Below are 20,621 nucleotides of genomic sequence, written 5' to 3' on the forward strand. Positions count from 1 at the left end.
CATTGATTTTTAGTTTGTACAGTAGATTTCTCTTCTTGTATTTAGATGTATTTATATGTATTCGATAAGGCATAATTGTAGATGTATTTATATATATTCGGGTCCGCATATATTGATTTTTAGTTTGTACAGTGGGTTTCTCTTCTTGTATTTAGATGTATTTATATGTATTCGATAAGGCATACATTGATTTTTACTTTGTACAGTGATTTTTGACCGTTTTATTTAGATGTATTTATATATATTTGAGTTCATACAACAACATTTTTAAATACATTATTAGTTCTATCATTTTGATGTTATTCACCAATTAGTTATGCATTCAATCTAGCGGTATTCATATGTATTTTCAACCTAACTGTATCCATCTGTATTTAAAACAACAATACAATGAAATACAGTAAAATACTCTCAATATAAATAGAAAATCAATGAATACAACCAATGAAATATACTCAATAAAGCAGCAATACCATATATTAGGAATAAATAAAATATTGTGAATAAAAAAATAAACTTGAATACATTAAACACAACTGTTAGATACAACATAATACAAGCACTAGGTTTATTATGAAAAATGCAGGCAGTAAGTTACTATTACAGGTTGTATCCGGCATAAATACATGATGTATTCATATACAAAAAATCAATTTTTAAAGTATTTCTGTAGATACTTGTATCAATTCCGAGGAGAACCTCGAACAATGTCAGAAAAAAAAAACTCGAACTGTATCAGAAAAAAGAGAGGGATTGAAACTCTGAAAAATGCTCTATTTTTTGTGTTTAGCGTTTGATAAAGCTTTTCATTAATTGGATTGATAATGTTGTGTAATAATTGATTTAGGTGAGTTATATTAGGAGTGTATCCCGTTAAATTAGCAGCTTTCCGTTATTAAACAAATGAAGAGACCTATTATTACGTTGTATTCATGAATACATGGTACGAATATATGTGAATACAACGGCTGGCAGCTGGACTGCCCTATTTTTAGACGATTTTTGCTACCGTATTCATGAATACAGTAGCTCGAATACACCGAATACATTACCATAATAACTAAAAGGTAGCTACGGAAAGTAATTATGTATATGGTAGATATAAGAAGTTAATAGTCACTAAACAATAGTCATTTATGAAAATTTCTCAAAAAATTAAACGACTATTGGACTTAATATTTTGGGCCAATATGTAGTATTTATTATTCTGGATTGTGAGATAATAAAATACTATTTGAAATAAATAAAGTGAAAGAGTGAAATAAAAGAAAAAAAGATAAATATGAAAGCCGGCTATACAAGGATGCCACATCAGCTGTCCATATATATATATATATATATCCATGCAATTTGTGGGTCCTTTTTTTTTATCGATGCTCTTATGCAATTGTCATTTGTCTATGTCACTCTGAAAAGTTTAGTTACACTATTTTTACTTGAATTTTTTTTTTCACTTTTTTTATTTTATTTATAATTCTTTATGTCCAAACGCCCACTAGGTTTCCTCCATTTTGTTTGCATAATAAACTTTCGGATTTTACATTGCTTCTCAGAGATCTCTTCATCTTCCTCAAATTGCTTCTATCTACGGGTATGTTTTTAATTAATTTTGCACCTGTGTTTTGCTTTGCATCTGATAAATTATCAGTTACCAAAGCTAAACAGTGCACTCCTGCACTTTATTGTACTCCAAATTCGGCAGAATTCATACTTTCTTTTGATTTCAAATTTGATCCATTCTACAGAGGCAAAATCCATCATTATTTGCCAATAGAACAAAATTCCCAGTTTCTGCCGTCCCATTCCAACGTCGACTTCAAAAGAGCTATTTTGCCCATTTTTTGGTTATTTGTTTTCGTTCCTTCTAACCAAATGGCTAAGTTCTTTCAAGGAATTCAGAAGTGGGTTGGGGAATTCTTCTTAAATAGTATTCATGTACTTGATTCAGTGCATTATCTGGACTGAATCCTTGATCCAAATGGCTCAGTTCTGGAATTTACTCTTTCAATTAATTTCAGCCCACATGCAAAATTTTGGGTCGAGATCAATTCTTGATCTCAATCCGCTGATGATACTGATGTGGGTAAATTCTGAAGTTCAGTGGCTGTTGTAGGTTCCTTCCCCCCCCCCCCCCCCCCCCCCGTTCTTCTTTGATGTTCCTCACATATTTTTTCCCTTCTTTTAATTTTTGCCATATCTTCTTTTAGGTTCTGTTCATAAATTTTAATTTTACAGCTCGATGGTTGGTGTGTGCTAAATCGAGCGATAAAAATTATGTTTGATCTTGTAACGTGCTGAATTTTGGATTAGGGTTTTCTCAATTCTTCACATACTTCTTGACTTTTCAATCAGATACTTCTTGACTTTGCAATTTTCTGGCTGGTATATACGCTAAATTGTATAGGTCTTAATTTAAGGTTTTTATTTCTGAAATTATTTGGGCGGCGCTATCTTTCCCTAACTGGTAGGGACAATATGATCAAACTGACTGTTGTTTAATCATCACATGCATGACTGCTTCTAACTCTTAGGTTGTTCTAATTTTTCATCTTTCTCCTCTGTTTTGGTTGGAGTTATCTACTACTAATACTATTTCCTCCCGATTTTTTTTCTTTGTTATTGCAGTTCTTGCGATCCATTTTGATTGTCGTGTATTGTGTTATTCAATAGCGCCGGAAGGTAAATTTTTTGACCTCTAACCATTTATGTATAGGTATTGTAAGTTTTTGCATCGGTGCTTTACTTAGTATAAACATGCATGCATATCAGCCAATGTTGAACATACATTCAGTAATGTCAATATGCACTTGACTTTCACATTCAGGGAGTAGACGACCGAAAGGTCAAAATCATAAAAATGAAAACTTCGAAAAAATACATGCTGACAAGAAGGCTAGGCGCCACGAATTATATAGAATGATGCAAGCTGATAAAAAAGAGGCTCTCCTAGCACGAGCGCGAGCAAATGTGCCACTAACCTTGCTATTTCATCAGATTATTACAACCTCTCAATTAATAAAATCAGTGTTTAATTCTTTGTAGATGAATGGTTATGGAGGATCCATCAATACCTTCATACTGAAACTTGTGATTGGATAATATACTTATTCAGCAGACGGCCATCTCACATGATCTAATAAGGTAATTATGCTTTGAGTTCTTTGTTAATCACTCTCTTGAATTTGTATATTGTTTCAAAGATAAAATTTAGTTGATTTCAAGGCGACGATATCTTAATCCACTAATTTATAGTTACCTACCTCATGATGCCTCTAAATTGTTTCTCAAAGCTTCCTATTAGTGTGAGTCTTATTGTTGGATGTGACAGCTTGGTTTTGCTTCTCTTAATAATGTACAACAGTTTACGTAAGATACCCTGCTTGATCCTTTATGTCTAATCCATGTTAATCATACAATTTACTATAGAATTCAATCGAGTTACATGTGTTAAAAACACTGGTACTTTATACCTCTTCTTTCTTTTATTTTTTTCAGATTTTTTTTTTCAATTGCTTTGCTTTCGTTCTATTTCCTTTTTTAAAAATTTATGCATCCAATGTGTTTGTGTGATTCATTTTTTTGTGAGTTCAGGAAACACGACATAGCCAGCGTTATTTAGATTTGATGTTGAACTTACATGTTCTACAGATATTTAAGACCGTGCTAAGATCTTAACTTGTATTCGGAGCGTTATTTGGATTTGATGTTGTCTATATCTTACTTAATGAACAAGACTGCCTACCCTTAGAACCAACTAAAATCTTCTATAATCGTAATCTTGAATGAAATCGGTTGTTTCTATGAACTTAAAGCTTTGCATTTAGGCATTTATTACACTATTTAACTTAGCGTATGATTTTAGAAATGCTCTTAAAAGCAATCATGCAAGATCGCTAAGAAGCGACTAGAAGGTGCATGTAAGAAATTTCTCCTCTGGTCACTTATTCTCTTGATGAGATTTTCCTACAGTTTCTGTTTTTCCTAATCACCCTCCAAAGTTTTCTAAAGTTATAATAGATATTTCAAATGGCCATGCTTAGCTCGATTAGAATCTAACTATTGGAATCTGCATGTAGTAGCGTAAACGAACACAAGAACGCACTATTAGTAACACTATATTATAAATCCTGCGTTGTTTCCCACATACCTTAACTGGCAACCGATGATCTCTTCCTGTATTAACCTCTTATATACATAAACTCATTTGCGGAGATATAGACTTGGTACAAAAAATTGAGAGCTTCTACGATGTATAATGTACACAAATAGCTCTCTTAAATGGTATGTGCACATGAAAGCTCCATGAGTTGTGCTGCAAAACTTTTGCATGAAATATTATATACCTTAATTAGGATTGAGTTTTAATTGCCGAGTACCAATTATGGAAAGATTATTTAATTATTGTAACGATTCGGCCGGTTGTTTTGAGTATTTAGCCCTGATCCCCTATTTATTGTCTCCTCTATATTGTATTATGGTTATGTGACTTGCCGAGGTATTTGATTTTGGTTTAGGGTGCAGTTTTAGAGTGAAATGGGGCACATAGTCCCTAAGTTGGAGGCTTAAGTTGAAAGAGTTGATCGTAGTTTGACTTTTGTGTAGACGACTCTGAAATGGAGTTTTGACGGTTCCAATAGCTCCGTATGGTGATTTTGGACTTAGGAGCGTATCTGGATGTTGATTTGGATGTCCGTAGATCGTTCGACTTGAATTGGCGAAAGTTAGAAAATTAAAGGTTTGGAAGGTTGAGAAGTTTGACCGGAGTTGACTTTAGTTGATATCGGGGTCGGATTCTGATTCCGAAAGTTGGAATAGGTCCGTTATGTCATTTATGACTTGTGTGCAAAATTTGAGGTCGATCGAAGTTGTTTTGGTGTGAATTGACATTAGTTTTGGAATTTAGATGTCCATAGTTGTCACGACCCAAAAACCCACCACATGCGTCGTGATAACACATAGTCTCTAAGACAAGGTAAGCCGATTACTAACAACGATTAAGCCAGTTTTAACAATGATAATTTAAAATATATCTTAAAATAAATACCGAAATAAAAGAGGAACAAGCCTACGCGACAATGATCATAACAACCTCCCAAGATTTGGTAATACAGATTCAAGAACTCTAGATGAATATATGGAATGATCTCAAGGATGGAAATAAAATACTGTTCAAATAACAACCGACAGTACAATATAAGGAAATTACTCCAATGGACTGCGACGACCAAACAACTCTACCTTGAATCCTCGCGATCAATAAGCTGACTCCGCCCGAGTCCAATATCTCCAACACTTGGCCCTGCACAAAAATGTGCAAAAGTGTAGTATGAGTACACCACGGTCGGTACCACATAAGTATCAAGACTAACCTTGGTGGACTAGTGACGAGGTACAATCAAGACACTCACTAGACAAAGTAACCTGTGTAGTATAGAAATATAAAGCTAATACTGGAAAGCAAAAATCGGTAAATGGCAACAAAATCAACATGTGATATAAATAGTAAAGCAATGAGAACACCGTAAAATTACCATTGAAACCAAATAGGGAACACAAAGGACAAATAATTAATCAAGTCGTTCTAACACAAGATTCACAATGAAATCACTTCGTGATACCTCATTTCATAGTCACAAGTCACGGGTTTCAACCCGCCATCATATACTCGCGGCACCTCGTGCCGCATCTCGAATCACAAACGCACGGACAACTCTCGTGCCAATATCTCAATCCGCCTGGCATGATCACAGGCTCACAATCACAATCCGCCCGGCGTGGTCACATGCTCATAATCACAATCTGCCCGGCATGGTCACAAGCTCACAATCACAATCCACCCGTCATGGTCACAGGCTCACAATCACAATCCGTCCGGCATGGTCACATGCTCACAATCACAATCCGCCTAGTATGGTCACATGCTCAATAATAACATAAAGACGGATAATACAAAAACACATGGGCATGATCAATAAATGTCAAGTTTCATACTTCTCAGCTAGTATAAGTGGTATACTACGGTGTATGCTTGTGCGAATGTACTACTGCAGCCCCAACCAACAAGTAATATCAAGGACATCGAGTATCTCATCGAAGCAACAAAACAAGTCTCGTAAGGTGTATGACAGACACAAGGAAAAATACACCATCACACGAAAATCACCAACACAATGTCCCCAAGCCATCACACATCATCCCTGATATTGCCACCCTTATCTCTCCGATTGGCATCCGTATCACTCCGCCTTGACAATATCGTTAGCTACCCTTATCTCTTCGATAGCCACCCGTATCACTTCGTATAATAGCCACCGGTGTCACTCCGCCCTGACAATAACACAATAGCCACCCTCATCACTCCGTACATTCAACAACAGTGAGTTGCCACCCTTATGCTCCGCATAACAACAACGATAAAATGCCACCCTTATACTCCGCATAACAACAACCAAATCACACAACAATTCACAAATGCTAACATCACAACAACACGATGTATCAACTCATAACACAAGTGCCCATATGCCACAACCTTTCCAACGATCCAACAATATCAATATTTTCACCACAAATATCCCACGGCTCAAACATAATGTGTATAAAATCTCAATAACAACAAAATGAGCGAAAAAGTAACTCACAAAGAACAACACCCCCTTTAAACACAACTTCAATTTAAAATAGATTTAAGACTTTCGATAACCTCAATTCCATTTAATTGTTTAAGGATAAACTCAATAGTGAAAGTATCTCCATGAAATGGCAATTCTGGGTTCTAGTGTATGAATTAGGCTAACAATGAAAGAGAGATGGCACGAACTAGTATTACGTCTAAATGCATGCGAATGACCCGGCAACAAAAGGATATCGTGTACAACAATTTCAACTAAGAGTAACGTAACAATAAAAGAGATCACATAATGATAAAAGTGGTAACAACTTCAAATAACAAAAAAAAACACCTAGTATGATCCCAACAGGTGGGGTCTGGGGAGGGTAGTCTGTACGCAGACCTTACCCCTACCTAATGCAGGTAGAGAGGCTGTTTCCAATAGACCCTCGGCTCAGGAAGGGCAAGAAGAAGAAGATGAAAGCAAGGAAGGAAGAAAGAAGGAAGAGAAAAGAAAAAGGGAGAGATAAAAGATAAGTGGTACCAAATAATAGCAATAGGGAATACAATATCTGAGGCGAACAAAATCACATAACGTAATAAAAATCTAAGAATATGAATGGACATGTATGCTACTAAAACTATCGATGAACTACTAAAAACTACCCACTAGTCTTCTACCTTAATCCTCGACCTCCACACCCTTCTATCAAGGGTCATGTCCTTAGTGAGCTGAAGCAGCACCATGTCCTGTCTAATCTTCTCTTTCCAGTACTTCTTAGGCCTACCTCGGCCTCTTCTCAAACTCTTAATGGCCAACCTCTCACACTTCCTAACAGGAGCATCAATGCTTCTTCTCTTAACATGTCCGAACCATCTCAGCCTCGACTCCCGCATCTTGTCCTCCACGGAGGCTACTCCCACTCTGTCTCGGATAGCTTCATTCTTAATCCTATCTCTCCTGGTACACCCACACATCCATCTCAACATCCTCATCTCTACTACTTTTATCTTCTGCACGTGGGAGTTCTTGACTGGCCAACACTCAGCCCCATACAATAGAGCCGGTCAAACCACCACTCGATAAAACTTACCTTAAGTTTTGGCGGCACATTCTTATCACATAAAACACTGGAAGCGAGCCTCCACTTCATCCATCCCGCTCCGATGCGATGTGCGACATCTTCGTCAATCTCTCCCGTTACCCTGGATAATAGACCCGAGATACTTAAAACTCGCTCTCTTGGGGATAACTTGAGCATCAAGCTTAACCTCTACGTCTGCATCATGGGTCCCGTCACTGAATTTGCACTTCAAGTATTCTGTCTTGGTTCTACTCAGTTTGAAACCTTTAGACTCCAAGGCTTGTCTCCAAACCTCCAACCTCACGTTAACTCCACTTCGCGTCTCGTCAATCAACACTATATCATCGGCAAATAGCATGCACCAAGGCACCTCCCATTGGATGTGTCGCGACAGTACATCCATCGCCAAGGCAAATAAAAAAGGGCTAAGAGCCGATCCTTGGTGCAACCCCATCACTACAGGAAAATGCTTTGAGTCACCACCCACAGTCCTCACTCGAGTCTTAACATCATCATACATATCCTTAATCACCCTAATGTACGCTACCGGAACGCCGCTAACCTCCAAACACCTCCACAGTACCTCCATCGGGACTTTATCATACGCTTTCTCAAGGTCAATAAACACCATATGCAAATCTTTCTTCCTCTCCCTGTACTGCTCCACTAATATCCTTACCAGATGAATCCCTTCCGTAGTCGAACGCCCTGGCATGAATCCAAACTGATTCTCAGAAATAGACACGCACCTCCTCACCCTGGCCTCAACCACCATCTCCCAAACCTTCATAGTGTGACTCAACAACTTGATACCCCTATAATTGTTGCAATTTTGGATATCACCCTTGTTCTTGTAAAGCGGAACCATCGTATTCCACCTCCATTCTTCGGGCATCTTTTTCGTCTTAAAAATAACATTAAACAGCCCAGTGAGCCACTTCGAACCTGCCCGCCTCGCGCTCTTCCATAATTCCACCGGAATTTCGTCTAGCCCCGTCTCTCTGCCCCTGCACATCTTACGCATCGCCCCTTCCACCTCCTCTACCGTAATCCGCCTACGGTACCCAAAAATCCCGCCGACTCTCAGAGTGCTCCAACTCACCCAGCACAATGCTTCTATCCCTATCCTCGTTCAACAATTTATGGAAGTATGTCTACCATCTTCTCCTAATAAGTGCCTCGTCCATCAACATTTTTGCCATCCTCGTCCTTGATGCATTTGACTTGGTCTAAGTCGCGGGTTTTCCTCTCCCTTACCTTGGCCAACCGGTACAACTTCTTGTCCCCGCCTCTGCCCCCGAGCTTATCAAACAAACGAGCAAACACCGCGTTCTTAGCCGTTGTAACTGCTAACTTCGCCTCTTTCTTTGCCTTTCTGTAACACTCCTGATAAGTCTTTTTTCCTCCTCGTTTGTACTCTCCACTAGCTTCAAATAAGCAGCTTTCTTAGCTTCCACTTTACCTTGAACCTCTCCATTCCAACACCAGTCCCCTTTATGACCCCCAGGAGAGCCCTTCGTAACCCCTAAGACCTCTCTAGCAGCTACCCTAATGCAATTCGCAGTCGTGAACCACATACTAGATGCGTCCCCCTACTCGTCCAGGCCCTCATAGCCAACAACTTATCCCCTAACTCCTGAGCTTTTTCCTTGGTCAAGTTACCCCACTTGATCTTAGGTTGCCTGTACCCCACCCTCTTCCTCCTACTCATCTTGATCTCTAGGTCCATAACTAAGAGCCTATGTAGCGTCGTGAGGTGCTCACTTGGGATGACCTTGCAGTCAGTGCACATACCTTTATCGCATTTCCTGCAGAGAAGATAATCAATCTGAGTCTTGCCCATTGAATTCCGGAAAGTGACCAGGTGCTCTTCCCTCTTCGGAAAACTCGAGTTAGCTATAACCAAATCAAAAGCTCTAGCAAAATCCAGCAGTGAATTACCTCCCTCATTCCTATCTCCAAAACTGAACCCGCCATGCACATCATCATAACCCCTAGCACTAGTTCCAATATGGCCATTGAAATCTCCGCCAATGAACAACTTCTCTGTGTGCGGGATACTACGCACCATCTCGTCCAAATCCTCCCACAATTGCTTCTTGACCTCTTGGTCCAAACCTACCTGAGGAGCGTATGCACTAATCACGTTTACAGTAAACCTACAAACTACCAGCTTAATACTCATCAACCTATCATTTACCCTCCTAACCTCGACCACGAGCTCCCTGAGGTCCTTGTCTACTAAAATACCTACCCCATTCTTACCCCCAGCGCTTCCTGAGTACCATAGTTTAAACCCGTCTACATCTCGTGCCCTAGTACCCTTCCATCTAGTCTCTTGAACACACGCTATGTTGATCTTCCTCTTCTGAAGAATCTTACCTAACTCTATAGACTTCCCTGTCAACGTCCCAATGTTCCAAGACCCAACTCTCAGCCTAAAGGCTTTCTTACCCTTTTCCCACCCCTGGACCCCTCCCCCAGCCCCACCCGAGGACATGACCTTACTCTTACATCGTTCACTACCGCCACTATAAACCAAAGGTATTGGGTAAACACTACCACTAAGAACAAGTAGCGGGGACGAATGACTACAAGCTACGAACCCGAGAGCTAAAAACAACTCAAAGGAGCTACTACGCGAACAGTAACGCGAGCAGGCACTAGAACAATGAATCTACCACGTCTAAGAAACTACCCCTATGCAAACACAGAATTAAAATGGATAGATGAAACCTTAAGCTTAAAATACTAGTAGAAAAGATAGAAAAAGCAAGCAATCCAATTAAAATTGCTGGCAAGGCAACAGTAAATAGATGTGCGCAAATACAATTCAAGAAAGGTGGAACCTGGATCACAGTCGGGGATGTCCGGACGCGCTTCCAAATCTGCTGAATGCTGCTGCCTCCCAAACCCGTGTGTAGGAAAGTTTCGAGGATTTGCCAATTTCACCGTAAAGGTATCTCACAGCGGCAGTCGAAAAATTTCAATTCGATAATCAGAATGAAATGGGACACATAATCCTCTATGTTGTATTATGGTTATGTGACTTGTCGGGATGTTTGGTTTTGGGTTCAGTGAGTTTCAGAATGAAATGGGACATATAATCCCTAAGTTAGAGGCTTAAGTTGAAAGAGTTGACCGTAGTTTGATTTTTGTATAGACGACTCCGGAATGGAGTTTTGACGGTTTCAATAGCTCCGTATGGTAATTTTGGATTTAGGAGTGTGTCCGGATGTTGATTTGGAGGTCCGTATGTCGTTTTACTTGAATTGGCGAAAGTTAGAAAATTGAAGGTTTGGAAGGTTGTGAAATTTGATCGGGAGTTGAATTTAGTTATATCGGGATCAGATTCCAATTTCGGAAGTTCGCATAGGTTCGTCATGTAATTTATAACCTGTGTGAAAAATTTGAGGTCGATCGGAGTTGTTTTGGTATGAATCGACATTAGTTTTGGAATTCGGATGTTCATAGTTTCCATAGGCTTGAATTGGGTTGTGATTCGTTGAATCAATGTTGTTTGATGTGATTTTTGGCCTCGAGTGGGTCCGTTATGTATTTTGGAACTTATTGGTATATTCGGACGGGGTCCCGTGGGCTCCGGGTGTGATTCAGATTGAATCCGAAACAAATTTGGACTTGTGTGATTGCTGAAGCTTGGCTGTGTCTGGTGCAATCACACTTGTTCACTTTGGGCCGCAGGTGCGACCCTCGAGCTGCAGAACTTAATTTGGTCTTGCCCAGCTGGGACCGCAGGTGCGGTCAATGGCGAGCAGAAGCGAATGCGCAGATGCGACCGACCTTCCGCAGATGCGGTTGCGCAAATGCACTTATGGGTTCTGCAGGTGCGATCCTTCAGAGCCTAAGTTGGAACCGCACCTGCGATGGAAATTCCGCAGGTGCGGTGTGCGACCCCATGCCCGCAGAAGTGACATCACTGGGCAGAAATAAGGGTCTTCTAGGGTTTGATCTCATTTTTATTTTTGGACGCAGAGAGCTCGATTTGCGGTGATGTTTCGAAAGTTTTCAAGGAAATCATCGGGGTAAGAGATTCTAACTCGGTTTTGGCTATATTTCATGAATCCATTGTTATTTTCATCATTTAATTAGTGATTTGAGTTGAAAATTTGGAAAAAATTATGAAAGCTTCTTAGACTAAATTTTGCGGATTTGAAAGGCGATTTGAGTAATTTTTGTATGGTTGAACTCGTTATCGAATGAGTGTTCGAATTTTGTAATTTTGGTCGAATTTTGATACGCGGGCCCGAGAGTTGACTTTTTATTTCACTTTAAAGATCGTAACTTTATTGTTCGAAATAGTTTCCTGTAGTTTATATTTATGGTATGAAGTTGTTTTGGCTATATTCGAGCCATTCAGAGTTTAATAATCGAGGGAAAGGCTTACTAGTGGATTGAGTTAACGTGTTTTGAGGTAAGTGTCTTACCTAACTTTGCGAGAGGGGGAGGGGGGATTACCCCTTAGGATTGGTGTTGTTTTGTGTTAATTGTGATGTGTGGAAGCTGTGTACGTAAGGTGACGAGTGTGTACACGGGCTAAATTTGGTAATTGATCGGTTCTAGCTATGTAGATTCTTTTCATGCCTTTAATTGAGTTACCATAATATGCTATATTTATCATCTTTAGTCGATCTTCACATGTTTTACTTTCCTTACCTCTTACTTGGTATTTGCCTTTACATGCCTAGTTGAAATTATAATTTCCTCTATTCCTTATTAATTATTTAACCGTTGAGCTCCTTACTTGAAATTGTTATTCTTGGAATATCTTGTTGTTGAAATTGATATTGAGTTATAAAGGTCGTGATTCACATCGAGGCAAAGTTGTTAAATTGTGAAATACTATTCTTGTTGAGTTATTCACTTCCAGTTGCTATTGTTGAGACTCTTGTGCATATTGTGGTTGAATCATGGGCTATTTATTGTGGAAACACCATTATTGTTGACTTCAGGTGTAATTTGTGATACATTATGATATAGATACGCATGTGGTGGTATAAGGATTGGGGTTGAAACGCATGTGGTGAGATAAGGTGGGCTTGATACGCGTGTTGCTAGTAGGGGAACTGCTTGAAGCCACGCAGTGTGATAAGGTGGGCTAAAACACGGAAAGCTATTTCGGGAAAAATAATTTTCAAAACTAAATGCAAGGCTCCCGCTGTGATATAAGGAAAGATTGTGAATCGTTTTGTGATTTGAGACTACGAGGCAATATCTCGGTAGTGATTCTTGTTGATACATTTCTATTACTGTACTTGTGTTTTGGTTACTTGTTTCCTTGACATATCATTCCTTGTTTTCTTCCGTGATGCATTATTGCCTTAGTTCAGTATAGCTAATCTTGGTATAATTCTTTATTGTTTCATTTCCTTTGTTATCATTGTTACACTGTTATATACCGGTTTGGTTTCTTATTTATTTCAGTAGGGCCTTGACCTGACCTCGTCACTACTTTACCGAGGTTGGGCTTGGTACTTACTGGGTACCGTTGTGATGTACTCATGCTATGTTTTTACACATCTTTTTTGTGCAGATCTAGGTACCTCCTACCAGTACATGCACTAGTGAGACGAGGTCAGCTTCAGAGACTTTAAGGTATACCTGCCGGCATCCGCAGGCCTCAGAGTCACCCTTTATCTAGTCTACTTCATTTTCTTTCCCTTTTATAGACATTGTTGTATAGGGATGATCAGTACTTATTCGTAGAGCTTGTGACTTGTTTATCACCGAATTTTGGGAAGTTTGTTATGCTAAATTGCGAAATTTCTTTTATGATAGTTGTTGAGTAATTGAGAGTTTTATCATTATTTCAGTCATATTTCGCATGTATATTAGGCTTACCTAGTCTTAGAGATTAGGTACCATCACAACATCATACGGAGAAAAATTAGGGTCGTGAAAACTATAATTTTAATAACTCACTTGAGATACATTATATTTATGTTAGGCTTACCAGTTCATTGACCAGTTAGCTAAACAGATCAGTAAAAAGTTCTTTAAGCATATAAAAACATGTCATAATAAATCTCATCCAAAATCTAGAACATGCACAGAGAAGGCATGTTTGCAGGCATTTTTTTTTTATCAAGAACTACTAAAAAAAAAGAAGATCAGAAAAAAGACCAAACACCGAATACATAACGCATCACCTTTTGTTAATATATAAATAGTTATGTAATACCTGTTGTAACTAACGTGACACTTTAAGCACCCCTTAATGTGATGCTAACAATATCTTTTTTGATCAAATTGTATGTAAATAGGCATCTACCAATTAGCATGCAATATTTTCTACTCGATTCTACACTTACAATATCAATTTTCTTATATCTACAATTAGAAATCATACAAAGTTAAATAATGTTGGGCTCGTGCTGGCACGGGCAGCCCCACCTAGTATACTCTTATTCTCTCATTTTTCTCTTTACCATCCCATTTTCTCATTATTCCACCAAATTACTAACCTATGTTGCTCGAGCTTTTCGAAAATAATGCCGGGTGCGTGTCCGATCCTCCAAAAATAGTGTACTTTTAGAGGATCCGATATGGGTACGACAACATTTTGAAAAGTTCGCGCAACATAATCACTAACAACTCTTTCCTAGTACAAAAACAAGACAATTCCCTAATCATCCTCCTATTCTCATTCAAAATTTTGATGCTCATCTTTTTTTCAAGATATCCAACCATTGAAACATTTATTCAATCTTTCCCTACAAATTCAAGAGAGACCACATACAAGGAAGATGAGAGATTGATTCAGTATTACACAAACCATAACAACAATAAGAAGAGGAGCAGCTTTTAGATATTGGGTTTGTTTCTATACTATACATTATTGTTCTATTGTTCTACACAAATCACATTCTTTCGCACAAATAGTTCCTTTTAAATGAAGTTTTTTCACTTTTTATTTTATTTTATGTTAATCCATCTGTCCTTCTTCTCTTATTCAATTTTATTGCTTACATCCTTCACAATGCTATAATTGATCGATATGCTCACATTTAAACTGTGAAATTCTATTTAATTGGCAATTTATCCTGGCATCTATACTATTGGCCGCCTATTTATTCTTTGAACAAAAGCAATAGCAGTGGTCAAATTGTTTTTCCTGGAATGTAGTTCAAATTTATTAGTTACGGTAAAATATTAACATGAATCTTACAACATAAAAGCTCAACAAATGCGAGAAACTAAAGGGAGCAAAAGGATTCTACAACGGCTTGAGGAGCCCTTAAGATGATGATTTGTACAATATTTGGCTGATTCATGAAATGAATGATTATTCCATTCCATTTGATAGATATTTGTATCATCGTATGCACTTTAATTTGATATGTATAACAGTACCATTTCATATCATATTCTCCTTTTAAAATTTTATGCATTATCTTTATATGAATATGTTTGATTCATAATAGCAATTACAAAATGCTCTTCCTATCAAAAAGAGTTCAAAAAGTCCATATTTTCACTACAAACAAATCCATGTATACATATATAGTTTTGCTCATCTGATAATTATTTATATTTGGATAATAATAATATTTAGAATTCTAATATATTCAATCCTTCAAAAACCTTATATTATATTGTCTAATGACGTATTTTATGTAGCAATTTTATTTGTTGCGTTACAATGCATTTCTGCATGTTTTGTCCCTAATGAGCATAAAGATTTACACATATAAAATAATGCATTCTTATAGAGCTCTAATTAAATATATACTAATAATATAATTCACCATATGCTTATATCTTCACGATAAAAATTGTCTTACATCATACATGATTTCTAGTTCTACAATGGATAAACATATTATAAATCATCGACGTCAAACTTTCTTGAATAATTATTTGGTAAATTATTTATGCGAAATTAAATAATTTTATTACTTTATTATTCTTTGCAATATTATAACTATATTCGACTTTTGTTAAAGATGTAAATAAACAACATGAAGCTTCCATGGATGAGATGTATACAAGAATCACACAAATGCGGATATAATATTTGAAATATGAATAAGTACACGTTAGAAACAAAATATTTAAAGGAGCATTATCAGATAAATCATACAAAGAATGCCTGTGAATATAATTGTGTATATACGAATATTATGTTATTGCATTTACAAAATTTAAGTTTACATTATTACAAATAAATGTTATAACTGACATTTTTCACTATCAATGACTGTTTACCTCCGATTTATTTGATGTTGAAATTGATGAACTTCGTTTTTCATTTTCTTCATATTTAATATCCAACATGAGAATATGACTACAAAATTATAGCTTGTTTTATCGATCGCGCGAAGCACGGTCAGATTTTCTAGGTAATACATTCATGTGTGATGTGTCCTTTGGTTGGGGTTTGATGAGATTTAATTCCTACATTAAATCCACCATTATTTTATACCATATTTGGTTATTTACTTTTGTTTCTCTCATAAGAATGTGAGTATTAATGATATACGATGTAGCTGCAAACAAACGTGATAAGCTTATCCCAAACTTTAAACCATGTTTTTAACTTGATAAATTACATTATCAGATTATACGGTTTACTACAAAATAAAAATCTTCAAAACTAGGCATAGTTGTAGCGCAATAACCTAAAAATATGACCATGAACAAAAAAAAAAGTACTTGTCGTTTCAAATTAAGGGTAGAAACCTGAGCAAATTAAGTTGTTAATCAACAAAATGTATCCAGAGACTATAGATTGAGATAAAAAGATACAAAAAAGGAAGAGAGCAAACAAACCAAAATGTTGGACGAAAGAAGAAAAAGTATGGAGTAAAGAAGCAGAAGTATAAAATAGAATTATGGAATAATAAAAAAGGGCATAATTGAAAATAAAAATAGAAAACAATCTCACCACATCAAATCGGTTGTTTCGTAAAATGAGATTTTTTATTGTTTCGGAACAATGAATTGAACAATATAATAAAATCAACTTTAAATAAAGAACCAACTAAAATATTATTTTAAAATAATAATACAATATAATACAATGTGTAACAACCATCCAAACAAGTTGTAAGGTATCGTAACGTAAGAATTAATATTGCATGGATTAAAATATGTGCTTTTACTTAAAAAAAATTATTTAATACAATCAAAATTATTTAGTCATTATAGTTAGTTCAATCCATGTGTCATGCATCCCATATTCTTAGTCAACTTTTTATCCCATTTAACGTAATATGAAGATGTCATTTATGCCGCAACAAAAATTACAACCACTTAAGGGTAATTTGGTAGGAGATATTAAAAAAAAACAATGCAAGCATTAGCTTTGTGCATTACGAATTTCTTGTTTGGTATGTTTTCTCACATATGTATAGTTAATACTTGTATTAATTACAATAACAACAACAACAACAACCACTCTGAGGTAGAGAGGCTATTTCCGATAGACCTCGGCTCTCTTCCCTCTAAGAACTCCCCACATTGCTCTTGGGGTGACTCGAACTCACAACCTCTTAGTTGGAAGTGGATGGTGCTAGCCACTAGAGCAACCACTCTTGTCCTAATACTTGTATTAATTATACATCCTATTTGATATTATCTTATGTATAACAAATACATAGCAAATCATGGAGTTTTTGGATAATATTGTCCCTTATCTTTGAGGGTAGGTCTATTTTGGTCCCTCAAATATAGCCTTGAGCATATTTAGTCACTTAAGTATGCTAAAGTGGAGCACTTTTAGTCTCACTAACACAATATGTTCAAAAACTAATGGTGTTACCCAATACTGATTCATGAAGCAAATCTTCTGCTCTGAAGCAAAACGTTACCTCTCCTTTTATTGGATACCGCAAATTATCACTGTAATTTCTCATATTTAGATAATGTCTTCTAAAATTTTGACCTTGAAAATATCCCCTTTTGTGCCAGTTTTCAATGAGAAAATGACAATGTATAGCCGTTGTAAAAAAAATAACCGAAAAATATATAAAATTTGTATATATATACATTTTGTATGTTAATATACAAAAATTATACAAATTTTATATACTTTTTTCGCTACCAGATGTAAATAGTTTCTGCCACGGGCTAAAAGTGACAATATAACTTGGTTATTCGTTTGCTTCAATAATATGCCTAGAAGTGATCCTCGCAGCTCTATTTTTTTCAAATTTTAACTATTCTTTTTGGAAAACTCAATTGAAAATTTTAAATGTATATATATACAAAAATATATATATACAAATTTTATATATTTTTTCTGCTATTATTTTTACAGCGGTTATAAAATATTATTTTCTCATTAAAAACTGGCACAAAAGGGGATATTTTCAAGGTCAAAATTTTAGAAAACATTATCTAAAAATGAGGAATTAAAGTGATAATTTGTGTTATCCAATAAAAGGAGAGGAAATATTTTGCTTCAGAGCAGAAGATTTTCAGAGTTGGGTAACACCGTTAGTTTTTTAACATATTATGCCCAACTATGCCTTGTAAAAAGGATTAAGCGGTCGCTGCAAATATAATCCAGTTCAAATACGGAGTCGAATCCCACATGGAACTAACCTATTTACTATAACTTTTAACAATGCTAATGATAAGCTCAAATAACTTCCGGATGCAAGATTTTTAATGGAGTATAAGTGGAATTTATTTATCTAATGATAAATGACACAAAATTAGCAATAATCAAGAATAAGGTTGAATTCAACAGTAAAAAGGATCTAGGCCTATTGATTTTCCCAATTGCCGGACTAATTCCTGACACGTTAGATATAATCTCGCCGTAATACTCAATGAGGATTATGAGTTCCAGGCTACCGTAATTATCTCTCGATCAATTACGATAATTTACTAGAAGCATTCTCTCGAACTACTCTAGTTAACAAGTTATGCAACTCGGAATTATCCCACCAAAGCTTCGCTATCTCTAACCCCGCTTTTAAATTCAAGTAATTAATCTCTTAACTTAGCCGAAAGTGGTGTTGTTCAACAACAATCTAACCAAGTGTTCTTTCTCAAGCAACACAAGGTAACTAGACACGATTAATCAAGGGCTCTTTCAATTAATCACAACCCAACACATAGTTGAATAATCATAGAATAAGAACGGCTCAATTATATCTAAACATAGTCAAAACTTCATCCAACAATTGGTTCCATCAACCCTAGATGATGGATTTAGCTACTCATACTAATGGATAAAAATTCACTATAACAATTCATAATCAACAATGAAAGTAAGAAGAAGAAGAAGATGAAAACTCTTAGGAAATTCTCCGTCTTTTTTTTCCTCTTGTTCTTGCCTCCAAAAATCTCCTAAAAACAGCCCTCCTTCTCTTCTGGGCGAATTAGGCTTCATATAGGTTTAGGTTAGTCGCCTTAGAAATTACATAATTGCCCCTGAGTTGTTGGCCTCCGTTCGCCCGTCCGCGACCGCGGATTCGACCGTCAGTGTTCTGCCTCCAATGCGCGGTCCAATTCGCGGTCAACTCCGCAGTCGCGCACCTGGAGGGGACCTCCCCGCTTGCTTTTCTCGATCCTTTTCAATCGGGCTAACCTTCGATTGGCTTTCCACATTCCATATTGACTCCAAAACACTCTTTAGCTTCCTCCTAGCTCGGAGTGGCTCCTGCAAAGCATAAAATTCTTAATTAGAGCATTTTGTTATCTTTTAACATTCAAATATCACTAAAGTAAATTAGAGTATAAATAGTGTCTAAATTGCATAAATATAGCCTACTATCAATTATCTTTATATGAATATGTTTGATTCATAATAGCAATTACAAAATACTCTTCCTATCAAAAAGAGTTCAAAAAGTTCAAGCCATATTTTCACTACAAACAAATTCATGTATACATATATAGTTTTGCTCATCTGATAATTATTTATATTTGGGTAACAATAATATTTAGAATTCTAATATATTCTCTCCTTCAAAAACCTTATATTATATTGTCTAATGACGTTTTTTATGTTGCAATTTTATTTGTTGCATTATAATGCATTTCTGCATGTTTTGTCCCTAATGAGCAAAAAGGTTTACGCATATAAATTATATAGCTCTAAATTAAATATATGCTAATAATATAATTCATCATATGCTTATATCTTCACGATAAAATTTGTCTTACATCATACATGATTTCTACAATGGATAAACATATTATAGATCATCGACGTCAAACTTCCTTGAATAATTATATGGTAAATTATTTATGCGAAATTAAATAATTTTATTACTTTATTATTCTTTGCAATATTAAAACTATATTCGACTTTTGTTAAAGATGTAAATAAACAACATGATACTTCCATGGATGAGATGTATACAAGAATCACACAAATGCGGATAGAATATTTGAAATATGAATAAGTACACGTTAGAAACAATGCTTCTTTAAAGAACCAATTAAAATATTATTTTAGAATAATATTACAATTGGTAACAACCATCCAAACAAATCGTAAGGTATCATAACGTAAGAATTAATATTGCATGGATTAAAATATGTGCTTTTACTTTAAAAAAATTGTTTAATACAATCAAAATTATTTAGCCATTATAGTTAGTTTAATCCATGTGTTATGCGTCCCATATTCTTAGTCAACTTTTTATCCCATTTAACGTAATATGAAGATGTCATTTATGCCGCAACGAAAATTACGACCACTTAAGGGTCATTTGGTAGGAGATATTAAAAAAAAATGCAAACATTAGTTTTGTGCATTACGAATTTTTTGTTTGGTATATTTTCTCACCTATTTATAGTTAATACTTGTATTAATTATACATCCTATTTGATATTATCCCATGTATAACTAATACATAGCAAATTATGACATTAACAATGCAAGGGTTTTAATACTTGCTTAAACATGGTTAAAGATATCATTGCCCCTCAAATCCTTCAAAACCTAT

At 36.1% G+C, this 20,621-nt stretch overlaps 1 long non-coding RNA gene across 1 annotated transcript; it reads left to right on the plus strand.

The window, feature by feature from the left end:
- Positions 1-1,445: 1,445 nt before the first annotated feature.
- On the plus strand, positions 1,446-13,485 carry LOC107816936 (uncharacterized). Its single transcript, XR_001655072.2, has 4 exons — positions 1,446-1,591; positions 2,626-2,679; positions 3,043-3,141; positions 13,247-13,485. It is a non-coding gene; the product is annotated as an uncharacterized LOC107816936 (long non-coding RNA).
- The last annotated feature ends 7,136 nt before the right edge of the window (positions 13,486-20,621 follow it).

The sequence above is a fragment of the Nicotiana tabacum genome, chromosome 23 (genome assembly GCF_000715075.1).
Source record: "Nicotiana tabacum cultivar K326 chromosome 23, ASM71507v2, whole genome shotgun sequence".
Taxonomy (NCBI): domain Eukaryota; kingdom Viridiplantae; phylum Streptophyta; class Magnoliopsida; order Solanales; family Solanaceae; genus Nicotiana; species Nicotiana tabacum.